At 34.5% G+C, this 13,439-nt stretch overlaps 1 pseudogene; it reads right to left on the minus strand.

Moving 5' to 3' along the window:
* Window positions 1–1,895: 1,895 nt before the first annotated feature.
* On the minus strand, window positions 1,896–8,762 carry LOC106760673 (annotated as a pseudogene).
* Window positions 8,763–13,439: the final 4,677 nt, after the last annotated feature.

Below are 13,439 nucleotides of genomic sequence, written 5' to 3' on the forward strand. Positions count from 1 at the left end.
ATCCTTCGTGAAGTATTCGGAGGAGGTGTCTCATCCTTTGTGAAGATTCAAAGGAGGTGCAGGTTCATCTCTTGTGGTATCAATAGAGGTGGTTTCTAAACTTTTACAAATTATTTTTCTTTGTGATTATTATTTGTAATTGTTTTGTGATAGTGGACTGTTTATCTTGATTTTAGATAAGCGACTAGATGTAGGATTGGTAAGATCCAAACCAGTATAAAAATCATCTGTGCAAATTTCTCTCAACCTTACTCTTTTATTTATATTTATTATTTGCGTAGTAAGTGAAATTGAGACGAAATTAAAAGGCACACGTTTGAATTAAAAAGCCTCTTGGTTTGTTATTCCATGCTAACAATTCCGCTGTAGTCGATTCTAACATCTCGGTTCATGTTGAAGGCCGAAGAGGTAAATCCCTCTCGGTTCATGTTGAAGGCCGAAGAGGTAAATCCCTCTCGGTTCATGTTGAAGGCCGAAGAGGTAAATCCCTCTCGGTTCATGTTGAAGGTCGAAGAGGTAAATCCCTCTCGGTTCTTATTGAAGGCCGAAGAGGTAAATCCCTCTCGGTTCCTATTGAAGGCCGAAGAGGTAAATCCCTCTCGGTTCCAATTGAAGGCCGAAGAGGTAAATCCCTCTCGGTTCCTATTGAAGGCCGAAGAGGTAAATCCCTCTCAATGAAGAAAAACCCAAGAGGTAAATCCCTCCCGTCAACTAGAAAGTTGAAGACAAAGGCCGAGAGACAAATCCCTCTCGTTGAAGAAAAAACCGAGAGGTAAATCCCTCTCGTCAACTAGAAAGTTGAAGACAAAGATCGAGAGGTAAATCCCTCTCAGCCGAGAGGTAAATCCCTCTCGTTGAAGAAAAAATCGAGAGGTAAATCCCTCTCGTCAACCAAAAGGTTGAAAACAAAGACCAAACAATAAATCCCTCTCGTTGAAGAAAAAACCGAGAGGTAAATCCCTCTCATCAACCATAAGGTTGAAAACAAGGACCGAGAGATAAATCCCTCTCGGCCAAGAGGTAAATCCCTTTCGTCGAAGAAAAAACTGAGAGGTAAATCCCTCTTGTTGAAGAAAAAACCGAGAGGTAAATCCCTCTCGTCAACCAGAAAGCTAACAATGACCGAATCACATGTACTCAACCGTCCGACCTAAATAAGATACAACGACATGAAAAGCAAGCTCCTCAATACAACAAGAAAAGTCTCCCTCAAACTCATAAGTCCTATAGTTAATCATGGCTAAAGTCGAACGATTAACTCGGACTTGGGGGGCATAATGTATAGTATGATAACAGGGCCGAGCGGTTACGATATATCTTATTAAAGATATAAAATAATCAGGATTATCTTCTTAAAGATATTTAGCAACTAACCAAATTTTCAGGTAAGTCTGTTCTGTTTATATTCTGTTAGGCTTATATCAGTTTAAGGTCCATGAGACAAATTATAAATAGAGAGCCAGGGCCACAAGCCAGGTACTTCCAATGAACTTAAAATCACTCTCCAATCACATTCAGAAATATTCTACAGTGATCATAAGATCACTAAATACTCAATTGTGAACCGAGGTTCATCAAACCGTTCCTAACTTGAGCGTCGGAGTGCCTTTTGCAGGCACCTCCCCCCTCCTGGTCAATAAGTCTATCGTACGACCCAGATTAAAGGCAACCAAGCGGACAAAGTTGAAGAAAGGTGAGCGACTCAGACTACCCAGACATTCGTAAGCAAGAAGGACACGTCAGAAAAGGTTAGTGTCTCGACCCCACAAAATATCTACCGAAACACAAAGTTATGGTTTACATTTATATTTATATGTAACCCCCCTTCTAATTCAAACTCGCAGTTTAAAATGAAATATAAAAACAAAAGGGAAAACTGTTGGCTCCATCGTGCACTATCGACCTTGTTGATAACTGGTATCAAATTCCAGACTTGTCTCTGGTTTGCCAGAAGAGGAAGCTAAGCTAGAATAATGTTTTTTCACGAAAAATGTTGGTTGTGTGGGAATTGGCAATGGCATGGTTTTTTATCTCTGTCAAGCATGAACAAAACATTTGACATACTAGGTCGATCCATTGGTTCATCTTGGATGCATAATAGCCCAATAATTGCACACTTCATGAATTGATTTTCGTTGCAGGTTTCACCAATACATGAATCCATTAAATCCAGAAGCCTATTCTCTGTCCACAACTTCCATGCCTGAAGTGATGTCCATAGAAATTATTTGTAAGTCACAAACTCACAAAAACATACATACATAGCACAAATTTGCATCGTAAGAAACATACATAACCCAAAAGGCTAGAAATTTGTTTGGATTCATAAAATCCTGTGTTCCTTTTTCCATTGAGAATCTCCAGAAGGATTACTCCAAAGCTGAAAACATCAGATTTGATTGAGAAAAGTCCATCCAATGCATACTCTGCATCCATATATCCATTGCCAAAAAATCATTGTTACAAGTAGAAAGCATGTGTAAAATATTAACAAATATGTATAAAATTACATATACTTGTCGAACTTACTAGGTTCCCACTACTCTTTCTGTAATTGCTTCAGTTTCTTTCCCCCCTAAATATTTTGGCTAAACCAAAGTCTGATATCTTTGGATTCATCTCCTCATCTAGAAGAATGTTGTTAGTCTTTAAATCTCTATGAATCACTCTCAATCTGGAGTCTTGGTGAAGATAGAGCATGCCTCGCGCAATGCCTACAATTATCTTGAATCGCGTTGGCCAATCTAGAAGTAAAGTTCGTGTTCGGTCTTTCAGCATATGCATTTCACATTTCATGTAAAGAATAACATTAGTAAATTCATTATTGTAATACTTACAGAGAGCTACTGCGAAGTTATATGATAAAATATGGCCAACTAACCAAATATGAACGAGTCCAAGCTCTTGTTTGGCATGTATTCATAAAGTAAGATTTTTTCATCTCCTTTTATGCAATAGCCCCTTAGTCTAACAAGGTTCCGGTGTTGAAGTTTGATAATCAGAATAACCTCATTTTTTAATTCTTGTAAGCGTTGAGTGGAAACATTTGAAAGTCTCTTTACAGCTATATCATGACCTCCAGAAAACGTTCCCTAGATTAAAACAATAAATAAAATTGCAGACATTATGACAAATTTGTTAATGGTGCCGTTATTAGGTGAGTAGTGAAGTTATATGAAATTAATCAATCACCTTGTATACAGGTCCATAACCTCCTTTTCCAAGCTTGTTAGAATCTGAGAAATTATCTGTAGCTGCTAGAATGCTTGCAAAAGTATAACATGGCACTTCAATGCCTTGGATGTTGTTTTCTTCTAAACTTCCTAAGTCAATCAAACCTTTCACATGTCTTTCACTCTCGTATAAGCTCTCCTGAATTCGGGTGCTTGCTAGATCTGAACTCGGTAACAACAGATATATAGCATTTCATTATGAGTGAAGATAAAATATTTTTAATTGAAATATGCAAAACTACAAATTATTACCAAGTTTACGGGGATTTTTCTTTCTCCACACTATGCCAAAGGCTATTATGCATGTCACAGCAGCCAGAGAACTAAGAGTTGCTAAAAGAATTAATTCCAGCTGAGTTGAATTATTTCTTGATCACTCTTCTATCTCAGAAAGGAAAACAAATGCGAAAAGTAAGAGGGCAAAGCACCATTATAATTGTACTTCCAAAATACCTTTATTTGGCATCGCGGTTTAATTCTAGTCATGATAATTTTACAAAGGAGTTTAGAAAATCCAAGACAAGGACTAATTCCAGCAAGAAAATCACTGACACGCATGGAACGAAATCTCTTCAAAGTTTGTACTTAATTGGACTAAGGAATTTAATCAACAATTCTTACCAGAAGAAGGAAATACAATCATATTAAATCAATTAATCATTTTAATCTAGCAGTAGTTTTGGGTAATGAAAGAGAAAATAGAAAAGTGCTTGAGAGGCTTATAATAAAATGCGAACCTCGGGTGCAGCTCATAATTGTGTCATTCCAATTGTACTTTGAATCACAATGACACCTACTTCCACCTTCCCCCGTTCATTTGCATGTCGAATGTGGCCAATTAATGCAATCTATAATGTTAAGATATGCCAAATATTCTATTAGAGGATATTAGACAATCAAATATTATGTTAGTTATATTTTTGATATTATTATAATTTGTGCAGATTTGTGCACATGTCTTTCTTTTAATAGATGAAGGATTATAAGATCCTTGTATGTATATATATGGTGCTCTATTCCTTGAAATAATACATCAAAATTATTCTTTAAACTTTTTATTATGGTATCAAGATCCAAACACTATATCCTCTACAGTTTAGGAATCTGTGTCCTTTTTTTCATTGAATATTTCTGATGGCTTATTCCGATGACAATCAATCGGAGAAACATGATTTTGGAACTTCCGCTGCTTCCAAGAGTTATATTTCCTGCTGTCGGATTTGTGACCAAGTCAGGTATATCTAACTCTACTCTTAATCTTTCTGTTGTTACTAAGGGTAGTGATTGGATAATTGATTCAGGTGCTACTGATCATATGACTTGTGATCCTTATATATTTACTAATTTTTCCTCTAATTGTTCTAAAACCGTTATTATCAATGCCAATGGGGTCTCATCTCCTATTGAAGGTATAGGTACTATATCCCTCTCACCCTCTTTATCGATTTCTGATGTTTTATTTGTTCCTACATTAAACTGTAATCTTATCTCCGTCANCAAGTTAACCAAATCACATTCTTGTGTTGCCTTGTTTTACCCAACCCATTGTCTTTTTCAGAACATCCATTCCAAGGAGAAGATTTCCAGTGGTAGAGAGAGTGAATGACTGTATTATCTTGAAAATGTCTCACAACAAAGCCATAAAAGAAGATTGGCTTGTCTTGCGAATGATCACAAAAAAGATAAAAACAAAAAAGAAATTTGGTTGTGGCATAAACGGTTGGGACATCCCTCTTTTGGTTATTTAAAAAAATTATTTCCATCACTATTTCATAACTGCAATATTTCTGATTTTTTTTGTGAAACTTGTGTTTTGACAAAAAAATCATCGTGTTGTGTTTCCTTTAAGCAATAACAACTGATTTTCCTTTCTCATTAATTCAAACAGATGTTTGGGGCCCTGCCCCACAATCTACGCATATTGGAAAAAAATGGTTTATCAGTTTTGTTGATGATTGTACTCGGGTAACCTGGGTGTATTTGCTTAAACATAAAAGTGAAGTGTGTGATGTGTTTCGTTCCTTTCATCATATGATCGTTACACAATTTAACACACATATTAAAGTCATTCGATCAGACAATGGAGGGGAATATTTTAAGACTAAATTAATAGAGTTCATGAACTCTAAAGGCATCTTGCATCAAACTACATGTCCTTATTCACCACAACAAAATGGTGTGGCTGAAAGGAAAAATAGACATATATTAGAGGTGACTAGATCACTTTTGATAGATGGTAATATCCCATCTCATTTATGGGGTGAGGCTGTGAGTTCTGCCGTTTATTTAATTAATCGAACCCCTTCTAGTGTGCTTAACTTTCGAAGGCCTTTTGATGTGTTGTCTGATCATTGTATCCTTCCTCTCATAGTTTATTTACCCCCTCATATTTTTGGATGTGTTATATATGTTCACTTACACCCACATCAACGTACAAAGCTTGAAGAACGAGCGATCAAATGTGTTTTTGTTAGGTATGGATCAACTCAAAAAGGTTATCGTGCTTACCATCCACCATCAAAGATATTTTATATTTCTGTGGACGTGACATTTAATGAGCATGAATTTTTTTATGTTGATTCTCCACTTCAGGGAGGCAATGAAAGTGAAGTGCATAATCATGATGTTAGTATGTTTGATTATATATCATCGTGTGAGGATCATTCTGCAACAAGTGAGCCAATCCTAAATATGAACACTTCTTTTCTGGATAAATACAGTGCCTTCTGATCATAACCAATTGGCTCAATCTTCTCCACAGGTTCAGCTTGACTCTTTAGAGGTACCTTCTGATCCTATCTCTGATAATCCTAATTTAGATGAAATTGATTCTTGTCTGCTTGAAACCACCAGCATACCAAACACTGAGTCTACTATTGTTCAATATAATCTTCCACCTCGTTCTAAACGTGGTCAACCTCCAGATAAATATGAACCAGACCTCCAAGCCAAAGTTAAATATCCCATTAGTAAATATGTGTCATCTCACAGGTTATCTCAATCATATGCATCATTTGTATCTCAATTATCTTCAATTTCTATTCCTAGTANTGTACAAGAAACTTTGGCAGATCCTAGATGGACCGAAGCAATGGTTGAGGAGATGGCGGCTTTAGAAAAAAACAACACTTGGGATCTTCTGTCCTTACCAAAAGGGAAGAAAACTGTGGGCTGCAAATGGGTCTTTACAATTAAGCATATAGTTGGTGGAACTATTGAAAGGTATAAAGCACGACTTGTGGCTAAAGGTTACACTCAATCTTATGGTATAGATTACCAAGAGACGTTCGCACCGGTAGCCAAGCTTAATACTGTGAGAATACTTTTGTCGCTAGCTGCAAACCAAGATTGGCCTCTTCTACAATTTGATGTGAAAAATGTTTTCCTACATGGAGAAATTTCAGAAGAAATTTATATGGATTCTCGACCAGGCATAACAGATTCAAATGGAATGAAGGTTTGCAAATTAAAGAAGGCTTTATATGGATTAAAACAATCCCCAAGAGCATGGTTTGGAAGGTTTACCAAGTCTATGAAGGCGTTTAGCTATAGAGCAAGTAACTCTGATCACACCTTATTTTTGAAGAGAAGAAAAGAAAAAATTACAGCTTTGATTATATATGTATATGACATGATTGTTACAGGAAATGACCAAAATGAGATCTCTAGTTTACAACAATACCTTGCATCTGAATTTGAGATGAAACAACTTGGAAATCTCAAATATTTTCTGGGTNTTGAAGTAGCTAGATCAAAACATGGTATTTTCCTATGCCAAAGAAAATATACTATTGACTTACTATCTGAAACTGGACTGCTTGGGAGTAAACCAGCTGATACACCAATTGAACAAAATCATAAACTCTTTCAATGCTCAAATTCAGCAAGCATAGACAAAGGGAGATACCAAAGACTGGTAGGAAAATTAATTTATTTGTGTCATACACGTCCAGATATCACCTATGTAGTGAATGTTGTTAGTCAATTTATGCATGACCCACGAAAGCTTTATATGGATGCTGTTGAAAGGATTTTGAGATATTTGAAGTCTGCTCCTGGTAAAGGACTTTTGTTCTCAAATAATGGAAACTTGAAGATAGAAGGGTTCATTGATGCAGATTGGGCAGGTTCAAAAGATGATAGAAAATCTACCTCTGGATACTTTACTTTTGTAGGAGAAAATCTTGTAACATGGAGGAGTAAAAAACAACCTGTAGTAGCAAGATCTAGTGCTGAAGNAGAATTNAGAGGCATGNCACTANGTGTATGTGAACTTTTGTGGATTAAAAATGTGCTATCAGATTTGGGATTTAAACCAAATGAAGCTATGAGTTTGTACTGTGACAATACTTCGGCTATTGCAATTGCTCATAATCCTTTTCAACATTATAGAACAAAGCATGTGGAGATTGATAGACATTTCATCAAAGAGAAAATTGAAGCTGGAATAATTTCATTTCCTTTTGTAAGATTAGAGTTACAGTTGGCTGATGTTCTCACCAAAGGAGTGTCAAGAAGATTGTTTGATGAGTCTCTATTCAAGTTGGGAATGTGTAATATCCATGCACTAACTTAAGTGGGGGTGTTAAGATATGTCAAATATTCTATTAAAGGATATTAGGCAATCAAATATTATGTTAGTTATATTTTTTATATTATTATAATTTGTGCATATTTGTGCACATGTCTTTTCTTTAATATATGAAGGATTATAAGATCCTTGTATGTATATATATATATGGTAGTCTATTCCTTTAAATAATACATCAGAATTATTCTTTAAATTTTTTATTATATAAGCCTATGCCGTTCTGGAACTGGTCGCCAATTGATTTTTATTACATCTTCAATGAAGTCCGTTATATTAAACGGAAAATCAGTGCTATTTTGATTGCGGAAACTGGAATCAAACGAAGATAAATCGTCTGTTTGAATGAAAAAAGTTCTGGTATCTTCATTGATCACAGCTACTGGGTATGATTTTCCTCCTGGGATCGTGAAACTAACATTACCAGTGGATTTGTCGCAATTGAAATTGTTGTGCATGGGGTCTCCACAGTTTGGTCCCGTGCTCAGGGGATAAGGAATCGCATATGTCCCGCAAGGTTCACACGATTTTGCAGTTGTGCTACAGAAGAATATATTAATTCAGCCATAAATCATGTTCCACATTTTACCATAAACTGACAAGTCAATACAATAAGACCTATGAATTTTATCCAAAAGTTTCAACTAAATGTGCATTAAGAATATATAAATTACCTAAATCTGATGTCTTAACCAAGATAGAAAGTTCTCAACAAGAGAAGATAAAGGCCGCGTCCAGATATTGCAGGAGTTTGAACTACGGTCACCGTATGTAGAACTATTAAATGAATATGCCTGGCACTGCAGTGATTGGGGACACATGTTGATGCCCATGGATTGACATTCTCCTTCTGTTTAATGCAAACCTTTCTTAATACCTGTGCTATCTCTCCTAATAATCATAATATCCTCATCAAACAAACATTTGAAATAAAATGCCATCGTATCAAGTTGTACTGGAACCACAAGTTAATGATGAATTATGATTACAAATCAAACACTTTAAGAATCCTAAACAAGAAAATGACAAATCCAATTATGATTATCACAATTTTTGTCACCACTTTCACAAATTTTCTTTATCAGTTATCCTTGTTAATTTAATTTCATGCAATTTACATTTTTGCACACATTTTCACTTTATCAAGCAATTTCACTTTAATCCATCTTCATCTTATTCATTCTTTGCTACCATTTAGTATCCATACATCATTTCACCATTATATAAAAATACAAAAAATAAAAATATCATTGTTGAAAAGAAATGCATGAATCCTTATTGAAGTTCATATTAAATAATAATTTTGGCTATTTTTAATAATTTCTACAAATCGATAAAACCACCAAAATGTAGAAAAACAAAATAAAATAAAAATTTAGGACAGGAAAGACAAAGTAAACAACAATAAATTAGAAATATAAAATTATAATGAAGAGTCATATATTATGGTGATTGAAATTCCTAAAACCAATATCAATTTGATTTCAATAATAAATAGGATCACATATCTCAATAACATAATTAGATTTAAAAAAAATCTTAATATAATAAGAAAAAAAAATTGTTTATCACTATAAAATATGTACAGTCACAACATATTTAGACCATAAATATTCATTCAACAACACTGTCGTTGTCACCCTCACCAAAAGAGAGAAACGAGAAGAAAGAGAAAAGAAATTATAAGTTGGAAGTCATAATTTAACACTTTTACGTCAAATAATACCTATCAGTTTCACGTAAATAAAACCAATTATTTACAAGGAACTTTTTTTTTCTCAATTTAACATAATATGATGTGAAAGACTAGCTTTTTGCACGTAAGATAATAAAATGTTCTCATATTTATTATAAAGCTGTGAGAATATATTTTTATGCAAAATAGTATAATTTAGTGTGTTCTCACGTTAAAAGCACTTTTGTTATCATGGACGAGCATTCATATTCCAGTAAAATTATTAGTTATAAATTTTCTAATTCATCTTTTATAATTCTTCTTCTACTTTTGCTTCATTTTTGATAAAACCAATTTTAATTTTTTCTTTCATTACTAAACGTCAAACATATATAGCAGATATAATATTTTTGGTATACAATACGTGGAACGTGGAACAAATAAATGTCAAAATTTCAGGCTTAGCGCAGAGAGATGTGTCGTTGATTCTCAAGAATAAAATTCTTGCATTTGTGTATTTTTATTTTCAAGATGAGGTGAGTATTTATATTGTATTGGAAATAACTAATTATAGAAATCAAGTGCTTCAAAAAATTATAGAAATAAGTTATTAAGTTTATATACGGTTATGAGAAAAGAAATAATAAAAATTGTTTATCTTTTTTTAATAATAAGGAGAAAGTATAATTTATATATATAGTTGTTTAAAACAATATAAAAATGGAATATAAATATAAAAATAGAATATAAATATATGAACATAAACGAACGGAAAATAAATTAAATCCAATATCCCCTCAAGCTGCAGCATGTATATCTGTAATGCTTTTGGACAACAAAGATCGAAATTGGGTTGGATGCAAAGTTTTAGTAGGAATGTCTGCAAGTTGTGCTGAAGTAGAAATGAGCAGGAACTTAATTAGATCAGCTTGAACTTTATCCTACAATCAATTTCAATATACTTTGTCCTCTCATGTATGGTTTGATTCTATGCAATTTGTATAGCAGATTGATTGTCATAAAACAGAAGAACTAGTTGTGGTAGAGGCTGTTTAAAATCATGGAGCAAATACAAAAGTCATTGAATTTCACATGTTGCGGAATCTAAGGCTCTATATTCTGCTTCGATTGATGATCTAAATATAGTACCTTGCTTCTTGGATTTCCAGTTGATTAAGGATGCACCATAGAACATATTAAAATTAGTCACAGACCTTCTAGTGTTAGGGAAAACAACTTAATCAGAACCACTAAAAGCCCTGAGAACATGTTCTGTGTTGGAGGGAAAAAATAATCCTTGTCCTGGATTGTTCTTGATATATCTCAAGATCCTTATTGTTGTTGCATAGTGATCTTCCAAAGGATTGGAAAGAAATTGCCTGAGAGTACTAACAACAAAACATAAATTTGGTCTTGTATTCGTTAGATATAGTAACCTGCTAGGAAGTCTTCTATAGGCATGCATATCTGAATAGGGTTTCCCTTTTGTCTTGGAAAATTTTGTGCTTGGTTGTATGGGAGTAGAAACAGGGTGACATCCCAACAATCTTACATCTTCTAGTAACTCTAGAGCATACTTCCTTTGTGATAAAGTAATACCCTATTGAGATCTTGCAATTTCTAAGCCTAGAAAATACTTGAGTTTTAATCTTGAACTTTGTATTCAATAGAGTCTTCATAGTTTGGATTTCCTGGATGCCATCACCTACCAAAACTATATCATCTACATAAACAAGTAAGATGGTGACATGAGCAGAATCACTTTTGACAAAAAGTGAATAATCTGATTTTGATTATATGTAGTCCAAAGAAAGTAAAGTAATTGTCAACTTGTAATTTCATTGTCTAGAGGCTTGTTTGAGTCCATATAAAGACTTCAACAACTTGCAAACTTGCGTTGGTTTTTTTGTTTTCTATCCAAGAGGAAGAGACATGTATACTTCTTCATCTAGATCCCCACGTAAAAAGGCATTATTTAAATCTAGTTGACGTAAATACCAATATTTGGAAGCTGCTAAAGGCAGAACCAATCTTACTGTTGTGAGTATGACAATAGGTGAAAAAGTCTCAAAGTAATCTAAGTCTTGTTGTTGTGTGTAGCCTTTGGCTATTAATCTTGCCTTGTGTCGTTCAATACTCCCATCAGCATGCCTCTTTATTTTGTATACCCATTTACATCTGATAGGTTGCTTTCCATAAGGTAGATCAGTCAAAACCCAAGTTTTGGTATTTTCTAAAGCTGCAATTTCTTGATCCATGGCATTTCTCCAACAATCATGTTTGATGGCTTGGTTATAGGTTTCAAGTTCACTAAATTGCGAAAGATTAAGGACATATGATTTATGAAGAGATGATAATGCATCATATGAGAGATATGAAGAGATAGAATATAAGGTACATGTTGATGACTGAGTGGCGGAAGAAGTAGATAACATGTTGCAATGATAGTCTTGCAGATAAGATGGTCTATGTTTTGGCCTGGTTGATGTTTCCATTCCTTGTCCAGCTGATACAGATCCCATGGTTCCCGCATGGAAGTTTTACACTAATATGGTTTTATCTTGGATTAATCATTTTGTTTCTCATGAGATTGCTACACGTATTATCTAGGTTAACTCTGTAGCTACGACATGGAAGGATCTCAAATATCGTTTCTCCTAAGGTGATTCTGTTCGAATTTCACTATTGCATCACGATCTTTATTCAATGCATCAATCTGACCTAAGTGTCACTACATATTACACTAAAATGAAGATTCTTTGGGATGAACTTTGCAATTTTCGCCCAATTCATGAATGTTAATCTTTTGTTTCTTGTTGTGTTGTTTCTAAGACAATGAATAAATATCGTGAAAATGATTGTGTTCTTTGTTTCCTTAGAGGCTTGAATGATAATTACTCTATTGTCTGCTCTCAGATCCTTCTCATGTGTATTTTGTATCGGGTAAAGTGACATACATGTTGCGTAATTTGATATAACAAGAAAAAGAAAGATGCCCTAGTCTATAGTGCCAAATATCTAGAGATATATCTTATTGTAGATATTGAAACCAGGTGGTAATCCATGTATCAGAAAGAAAGTGTCAATGGTGTGGTTTGTGCTACCACAGTGAGTGCATTGTCGAGGTGCACCAAACCTTCCCCCGAGGAACGAGCCTGAGAACCTTAATATGAAGATTTTCCTCGGTCATAATCATTAGCAAGAGAGGGTTTACCTCTACCATTGGAGGTAGAAAAAGAAGGTTTAGATTGAGAAACTTGTGTCACCATGACTAGAGGTTCAGGAAGAATTCTTGATTGTAATTGTCGTTCATGTTGAATTACCATCGTTCATGTTGAATTACCATCAGCACTCAGTCATCCACAGGTACCTTATATCCTATCTCTTCATATCTCTCATATGATGCATTATCATCTCTTCATAAATCATATGTCTTGAATCTTTCCCAAGTTAGTGAATCTCAAACCTATAACCAAGCCATCAAACATGATTGTTGGAGAAATGCCATGGATCAAGAAATTGCAACTTTAGAAAATACCAAAACTTGGGTTTTGACTGATCTACCTAATGGAAAGCAACCTATCGGATGTAAATGGGTATACAAAATAAAGAGGCATGTTGATGGGAGTATTGAACGATATAAGGCAAGGTTAGTAGCCAAAGGCTACACACAACAGGAAGATTGGTTCTGGCTTTAGCAGCTTCCAAACATTGGTATTTACATCAACTAGATGTAAATAATGCTTTTTTACATGGGGATCTAGATGAAGAGGTATACATGTCTCTTCCTCTTGGCTACAAAACAGAAAAACCAGGCCAAGTTTGCAAGTTGTTGAAGTCTTTATATGGACTCAAGCAGGCCTCTAGACAATGGAATTACAAGTTGACAACTATTTTACTTTCTTTGGGCTACATACAATCAAAATCAGATTATTCACTTTTT

The sequence above is a fragment of the Vigna radiata genome, chromosome 5, assembly GCF_000741045.1.
Source record: "Vigna radiata var. radiata cultivar VC1973A chromosome 5, Vradiata_ver6, whole genome shotgun sequence".
Lineage (NCBI taxonomy): Eukaryota > Viridiplantae > Streptophyta > Magnoliopsida > Fabales > Fabaceae > Vigna > Vigna radiata.